At 73.7% G+C, this 7,523-nt stretch overlaps 1 protein-coding gene across 11 annotated transcripts in view; it reads left to right on the forward strand.

Annotated features, from left to right (window-relative positions):
* rapgef2b (Rap guanine nucleotide exchange factor 2b) overlaps positions 1 to 7,523 on the forward strand; it is a 1,083,630-nt gene that overhangs the window by 1,003,425 nt on the left and 72,682 nt on the right. The gene's annotated exons all lie outside the window — the stretch shown is intronic.

The following is a 7,523-nucleotide window of genomic DNA, read 5'->3' on the forward strand; positions in this document are numbered from 1 at the left end:
GAGTGGGGGGAGGGGTGGGGAGGGGAGTGGGGGGAGGGAGGGGGGGAGGGGTTGGGTGGGGAGGGGAGTGGGGGGAGGGGAGGAGGGGGTGGGGAGGAGGGGTTGGGTAGGGGAGTGGGGGGGGGAGGGGTTGGGTAGGGGAGTGGGGGGGGAGGGGTTGGGTAGGGGAGTGGGGGGGGAGGGGTTGGGTAGGGGAGTGGGGGGGAGGGGTTGGGTAGGGGAGTGGGGGGAGGGGAGGGGGGGAGGGGTTGGGGAGTGGGGGGAGGGGAGGGGTTGGGTAGCGGAGTGGGGGGAGGGGAGGGGTTGGGTAGCGGGGAGGGGAGGGGTTGGGTAGCGGAGTGGGGGGAGGGGTTGGGTAGGGGAGTGGGGGGAGGAGGGGTGGGGAGGGGAGTGGGGGGAGGAGGGGTGGGGAGGGGAGTGGGGGGAGGAGGGGTGGGGAGGGGAGTGGGGGGAGGAGGGGAGTGGGGGGAGGGGAGTGGGGGGAGGGGAGTGGGGGGGGGAGTGGGGAGGGGAGTGGGGAGGGGAGTGGGGGGAGGGGAGTGGGGGGGAGGGGAGTGGGGAGGGGAGTGGGGGGGGAGGGGAGGGGAGGGGGGGGAGGGGAGGGGAGGGGAGGGGGGGGAGGGGAGGGGAGGGGAGTGGGGGGGGGAGTGGGGGGGGGGGGGTGGGGGGGGAGTGGGGGGGAGAGGAGTGGGGGGGAGAGGAGGAGGGGAGGGGGAAGAAGAGGAGGAGGGGAGGGGGAAGAGGAGGAGGAGGGGAGGGGGAAGAGGAGGAGGAGGGGAGGGGGAAGAGGAGGAGGAGGGGAGGGGGAAGAGGAGGAGGGGAGGGGGAGGAGGGGAGGGGGAAGAGGAGGAGGAGGGGAGGGGGAGGAGAGGGCGAAGAGGAGGAGGAGGGGAGGGGGAGGAGAAGGCGAAGAGGAGGAGGAGGGGAGGGGGAGGAGGAGGAGGAGGGGGAGGGGGAAGAGAAGGAGGGGAGGGGAAGGGGAAGAGGAGGAGGGGAAGAGGAGGAGGGGAGGGGGAAGAGGAGGAGGGGAGGGGGAAGAGGAAGAGGAGGAGGGGAGGGGGAAGAGGAGGAGGGGAGGGGGAAGAAGAGGAGGGGAGGGGGAAGAGGAGGAGGGGAGGGGGAAGAGGAGGGGAGGGGGAAGAGGAGGGGAGGGGGAAGAGGAGGGGAGGGGGAAGAGGAGGGGAGGGGGAAGAGAAGGAGGGGAGGGGAAGGGGAAGAGGAGGAGGGGAAGAGGAGGAGGGGAGGGGGAAGAGGAGGAGGGGAGGGGAAGAGGAAGAGGAGGAGGGGAGGGGGAAGAGGAGGAGGGGAGGGGGAAGAAGAGGAGGGGAGGGGGAAGAGGAGGAGGGGAGGGGGAAGAGGAGGGGAGGGGGAAGAGGAGGAGGGGAGGGGGAAGAGGAGGAGGGGAGGGGGAAGAGGAGGGGAGGGGGAAGAGGAGGGGAGGGGGAAGAGGAGGGGAGGGGGAAGAGGAGGGGAGGGGGAAGAGGAGGAGGGGAGGGGGAAGAGGAGGAGGGAGGGGGAGGAGGGGAAGGGGAGGAGGGGAGTGGGGGGGGGAGGGGGAAGAGGAGGAGGGGAGGGGGAAGAGGAGGAGGGAGGAGGGGAGGGGAGGAGAGGAGGGGAGGGAGAGGAGGGGGGAGGGGAGAGGAGGGGGGAGGAGAGGAGGGGGAGGGGGGAGGAGAGGAGGGGGAGGGGAGGGGGGAGAGGGGGAGGGGAGGGGAGGGGGGAGAGGGGGAGGGGAGGGGAGGGGGGAGAGGAGGAGGGAAGGGGGAAGAGGAGGAGGGGAGGGGGGGGAAGAGGAGGAGGGGAGGGGGGGGAAGAGGAGGAGGGGAGGGGGGGGAAGAGGAGGAGGGGAGGGGGGGAAAGAGGAGGAGGGGAGGGGGGGAAAGAGGAGGAGGGGAGGGGGGGAAGAGGAGGAGGGGAGGGGGGAAAGAGGAGGAGGGGAGGGGGGGAAAGAGGAGGAGGGGAGGGGGGGAAAGAGGAGGAGGGGAGGGGGGGAAAGAGGAGGAGGGGAGGGGGGAAAGAGGAGGAGGGGAGGGGGGGAAAGAGGAGGAGGGGAGGGGGGAAAGAGGGGGAGGGGGAGGGGGGAAGAGGAGGAGGGGGAGGGGGGAGGAGGGGGAGGGGGGAAAGAGGAGGAGGGGGAGGGGGGGAAAGAGGAGGAGGGGGAGGGGGGAAGAGGAGGAGGGGGAGGGGGGAAGAGGAGGAGGGGGGGGAAGAGGAGGAGGAGGAGGGGGAGGGGGGGAAGAGGAGGAGGGGGAGGGGGGAAGAGGAGGAGGGGGAGGGGGGGAGAGGAGGAGGGGGGGGGGAAGAGGAGGAGGGGGAGGGGGGAAGAGGAGGAGGGGGAGGGGGGAAGAGGAGGAGGGGGAGGGGGGAAGAGGAGGAGGGGGAGGGGGGAAGAGGAGGAGGGGGAGGGGGGAAGAGGAGGAGGGGGAGGGGGGAAGAGGAGGATGGGGAGGGGGGGAGGGGGGAAGAGGAGGAGGGGGAGGGGGGAGAGGAGGAGGGGGAGGGGGGAGGAGGGGGAGGGGGGAAGAGGAGGAGGGGGAGGGGGGGGTGGGGGGGAGGAGGGGGGGAAGAGGAGGGGGGGAGGGGGGGGAAGAGGAGGAGGGGGGGAAGAGGAGGAGGGGGGGAAGAGGAGGAGGGGGAGGGGGGGAGGAGGAGGGGGAGGGGGGGAGGGGGGAGAGGAGGAGGGGGGGGAAGAGGAGGAGAGGAGCAGGGGGGAAGAGGAGGAGAGGAGCAGGGGGGAGGGAGGGGAGGGGGGGGAAGAGGAGGGGGAGGGGGGAGGGGGGAGAGGAGGAGGGGGAGGGGGGAGGAGGGGGGAGGGGGGAAGAGGAGGAGGGGGAGGGGGGAAGAGGGGGAGGGGGGAGGAGGGGGGAGGGGGGAGGAGGGGGGGAAGAGGAGGAGGGGGAGGGGGGGAAGAGGAGGAGGGGGAGGGGGGGAAGAGGAGGAGGGGGTGGGGGGGAAGAGGAGGGGGAGGGGGGGGGAAGAGGAGGGGGAGGGGGGGGGGAGGAGGGGGAGGGGGGGAGGAGGAGGGGGAAGAGGAGGAGGGGGGAAGAGAGGAGGGGGAGGAGGAGGGGGAGGGGGGGAGGAGGAGGGGGAGGGGGGGAGGAGGAGGGGGAGGGGGGGGGAGGGGGGGGAGAGGGGGGGAGGGGGGAAGAGGAGGAGGGGGGGAAGAGGAGGAGAGGAGCAGGGGGGAAGAGGAGGAGAGGAGCAGGGGGGAGGAGGGGGAGGGGGAGGAGGGAGGGGAGGGGGGGAGAGGAGGGGGGGAAGAGGAGGAGGGGGGAGGGGGGAAGAGGAGGAGGGGGGAGGGGGGAAGAGGAGGAGGGGGGAAGAGGAGGAGGGGAAGAGCAGGAGGGGGAGGGGGGAAGAGCAGGAGGGGGAGGGGGAAGAGCAGAGGAGGGGAGGGGGGAAGAGCAGGAGGGGGAGGGTGAGGGGTGGGGGAAGAGGAGGAGGGGGGGAGGGGGGAAGAGGGCGGGGGAGGGGGGAGGGGGGGAAGAGGGGGGGGAGGGGGAGGGGGGAAGAGGAGGGGGAGGGGGTGGAAGGGGAGGGGGGAAGAGGAGGGGGAGGGGGGGAAGAGGAGGGGGAGGGGGGGAAGAGGAGGAGGGCGGGAAGAGGAAGAGGAGGAGGGGGAGGGGGGAAGAGGAGGAGGGGGGGGGAGGGGGGAAGAGGGGGAGGGGGAGGGGGGGGAAGAGGGGAGGGGGAGGGGGGGGGAGAGGGGGGGGAGGGGGAAGAGGGGGAGGGGAGGGGGGAAGAGGGGGAGGGGGAGGGGAGGAGAGGGGGGGGAGGGGGAAGAGGGGAGGGGAGGTGGGAAGAGGGGAGGGGAGGGGGGAGAGGGGGAGGGGGAGAGGAAGAGGGGGGGGAGAGAGGAGAGGGGGGGGAGGGGGGAGAGGGGGAGGGGGAGGGGGGGGAGAGGGGGAGGGGAGGGGGGGAGAGGGGGAGGGGGAGAGGGGGAGGGGGGAGAGGAGGAGGAGGGGGGAGGAGGAGGGGGAGGGGTGGAAGAGGGGGAGGGGGGAAGAGGGGGAGGGGGGAAGAGGGGGAGGGGGGGAGGGGGGAAGAGGGGAGGGGGAGAGGGGAGAGGGAGTGAGGGGAGAGGGAGAGGGGGGAGGGAGAGGGGGGAAGGGGGAGGGGGGAGGGAGAGGGGGGAAGGGGGAGAGAGAGGGGGGGAAGGGGGAGGGAGAGGGGGGAAGGGGGAGGGGGAGGGAGAGAGGGGGGAAGGGGGAGGGAGAGAGGGGGGAAGGGGGAGGGAGAGAGGGGGGAAGGGGGAGGGAGAGAGGGGGGGAGGATGAGAGGGGGGAAGGGGGAGGGAGAGAGGGGGGAAGGGGGGAGGGGAGGGAGAGAGGGGGGAGGGGAGAGAGGGGGGGAGGGGTGAGAGGGGGAGGGGATGAGAGGGGGGAGGGGAGTGAGGGGGGAAGGGGGGGAGGGGAGAGAGGGGAGGGAGTGAGGGGGGAAGGGGGGAGGGGAGGGAGAGAGGGGGGGAGGGAGAGAGGGGGGAGGGGAGGGAGAGGGGGGGAAGGGGGAGGGAGGGAGAGAGGGGGGAAGGGGGGAGGGGTGGGAGAGAGGGGGGAAGGGGGGAGGGGAGGGAGAGGGGGGAGGGGGGGGGAGGGGAGGGAGAGAGGGGGGAGGGAGGGAGAGAGGAGGGAGGGAGAGAGGGGGGAAGGGGGGAGGGGGAAGGGGGGGGGGGGAAGGGGGGTGGGGGAGGAGGTGGTGGGGTGGGGGGGGGAGGGGGAGAGGAGGTGGGGGTGAGGGAGGGAGGGAGGAGATGGGGTGGGAGGTGGGATGGGAGGTAGGAGAGGGAGGGAGGAGATGGGGAGGGGAGGTGGGGGTGGGGATGGGAGGTGGGGGGAGGGGAGGGGATGGGAGGTGGGGGATGGGAGGTGGGGAATGGGAGGTGGGGGAGGGGAGGTTGGGGAGGGGAGGTTGGGGAGGGGAGGGAGGTGGGGGGGGAGGTGGGGGGGGAGGGGAGGGGAGGTGGGGGGAGGGGAGGGGGATGTGGGGGGAGGGGGAGGGGAGAGGGGGATGTGGGGGGAGGGGAGGGGAGGTGGGGCGAAGGGAGGGGAGGTGGGGGGAGGGGAGGGGATGTGGGGGGAGGGGAGGGGGAGGGGGATGTGGGGGGAGGGGGAGGTGGGGGGGAGAGGGGGATGTGGGGGAGGGGAGGGGAGGTGGGGGGAGGGGAGGGGAGGTGGGGAGAGGGATGGGAGGTGGGGGAGGAGATGGGAGGTGGGGGAGGGGAGGAGGTGGGGGAGGGGAGGAGGTGGGGAGGGGAGGAGGAGGGGGGGAGAGGGGGGAGAGGGGGAGAGGGAGGAGGGGGGAGAGGGAGGAGGGGGGGAGGGAGAGACGGGAGGAGTGGGATGGGAGGGGAGAGGGGAGTGGGATGGGAGGGGAGAGGGGAGGGGGAGGAGAGGGAGGGGTGAGGGAGGAGAGGGAGGGGTGAGGGGAGGAGAGGGAGGGGTGAGGGGAGGAGAGGGAGGGGGAGGAGAGGGAGGGGTGAGGGGAGGAGAGGGAGGGGTGAGGGAGGGGAGGAGAGGGAGGGGTGAGGTGAGAGAGGAGACGAGAGGGGGGGAGAGGAGACGGGAGGGGGGAGAGGGGGGGATGGAGGGGTGAGGGGGGGATGGAGGAGGAGAGGGGAGGAGGGGAAGAGGGGTGGGGGTAGGGGAGGGGGGAGGAGGGAGGGGGGAAGGAGGGAGAGGAGGGGGGGAGGAGGGAGAGGAGGGGGGAGGAGGGGGAGAGGGGAGGAGGGGTGGTGGGGGGAAGAGGGGTAGGGGAGGTGGAGGGCAGGAGGGAGGTGGAGGGGAGGAGGGAGGGGAGGGAGAGGAGGGGTGGGGGAAGAGGGGAGGGGGAAGAGGGGAGGGGGAGATGGTGCGGGGGGGAGGAGGTGGGGGGGAGGGGGAGAGGAGGGGAGGGGGGAGGAGGTGGGGGGGAGGGGGGAGGAGGTGGGGGGGAGGGAGAGGAGGTGGAGGGAGGGGAGGAGGTGGGGGAGGGGATGGGATGTGGGGAGCTGGGATGGGAGGTGGGGAGGGGGAGGGGATGGGATGTGGGGAGCTTGGATGGGAGGTGGGGAGGGGGTGGGAGATGGGGGAGGGGAGGGGAGGGGGTGGGAGATGGGGGAGGGGAGGGGAGGTGGGGGAGGGGAGGTGGGGGATGGGAGGGGGGAGGTGGGGGAGGGGAAGGGGGGAGGTGGGGGAGGGGAAGGGGGGAGGTGGGGGAGGGGCAGGGGGGAGGTGGGGGAGGGGAAGGTGGAGGTGGGGAGGGGAAGGGGGGAGGTGGGGGAGGGGAAGGGGGGAGGAGGGGAAGGGGGAGGGGAGGTGGGGATGGGGAGGAGGTGGGGGAGGGGAGGAGTAGGAGGGGAGGAGTGGGAGGGGAGGGGGGGAGGAGTGTGAGGGGAGGGGGGAGGAGGGGAGAGGGAGGAGGGGAGGGGGGAGGGGAGGGGGGGAGAGGAGACGAGAGGGGGAGGAGGGGGAGGGGAGGGAGGAGGGGAAGGAGAGGGGGAGAGGATGGGGGAGAGGAGGGGAGGATGGGGGAGAGGAGGGGGGAGAGGGGGAGAGGATGGGGGAGAGGAGGGGAGGATGGGGGAGAGGAGGGGGGAGAGGGAGGAGAGGGGAGGGGAGGAGGAGGGAGGGAGAGGAGGGGGAAAAGGGGAGGGGGAGGAGGTGAGGTGGGGGAAGGGGGGAGGAGGTGAGTTGGAGGAGGTGGGGGGAGAGGGGATGAGGTGGGGGGAGGGGAGTTGGGGGAGAGGGGAGGGGGAGGAGGTGGGGGAGGAGTTGGGGGGAGGGGGGGAGGAGTTGGGGGGAGGGGGAGATGAGGTGGGGGGGAGGAGTTGGGAGGGGAGGGGGAGAGGAGGTGGGGGGAGGAGAGCGGGGGAGGAGAGGATAGGGAGGGGAGGAGGAGATGGTGGAGGGGAGGTGGGATGTGAGGTGGGGGAGGGGATGGGAGGTGGGGGAGGGGATGGGAGGTGGGGAGGGGATGGGAGGTGGGGGAGGGGAGGTTGAGGTGGGGGAGGGGAGGGGAGGTGGGGGAGGGGAGGAGGTGGGGGAGAGGGAGGAGTGGGGAGGGAGAGGAGGGGATGAGGGGTAGACGGGAGGAGTGGGAGGGGAGAGGGGGGAGGGAGGAGAGGAGGGGGGAGGGGGAGAGGGAGGGGGAGAGGGGGGAGGGAGGGGAGAGGAGGGGGGGAGGGGGAGAAGAGGAGGGGGGAGGGAGAGGGGAGGGGGAGGAGAGGAGGGGTGAGGGGAGGAGAGGGAGGGGTGAGGGGAGAGAGGAGACGAGAGGGGGGAGAGGAGACGAGAGGGGGGAGGGGGGAGAGGAGACGAGAGGGGGGAGGGGGGAGAGGAGACGCGAGGGGGGGAGGGAGGGGGGGAGGGGGAGGAGAGGGAGGGGTGAGGGGAGGAGAGGGAGGGGTGAGGGGAGGAGAGGGAGGGGTGAGGGGAGAGAGGAGACGAGAGGGGGGAGAGGAGACGAGAAGGGGGAGGGGGGGAGAGGAGGAGGGCGGGAAGAGGAAGAGGAGGAGGGGGAGGGGGGAAGAGGAGGAGGGGGGGAGG

Source organism: Somniosus microcephalus, chromosome 2 (genome assembly GCF_052327205.1).
Source record: "Somniosus microcephalus isolate GS21.2 chromosome 2, FLI_Smic_1.0, whole genome shotgun sequence".
Taxonomy (NCBI): Eukaryota; Metazoa; Chordata; class Chondrichthyes; order Squaliformes; family Somniosidae; genus Somniosus; species Somniosus microcephalus.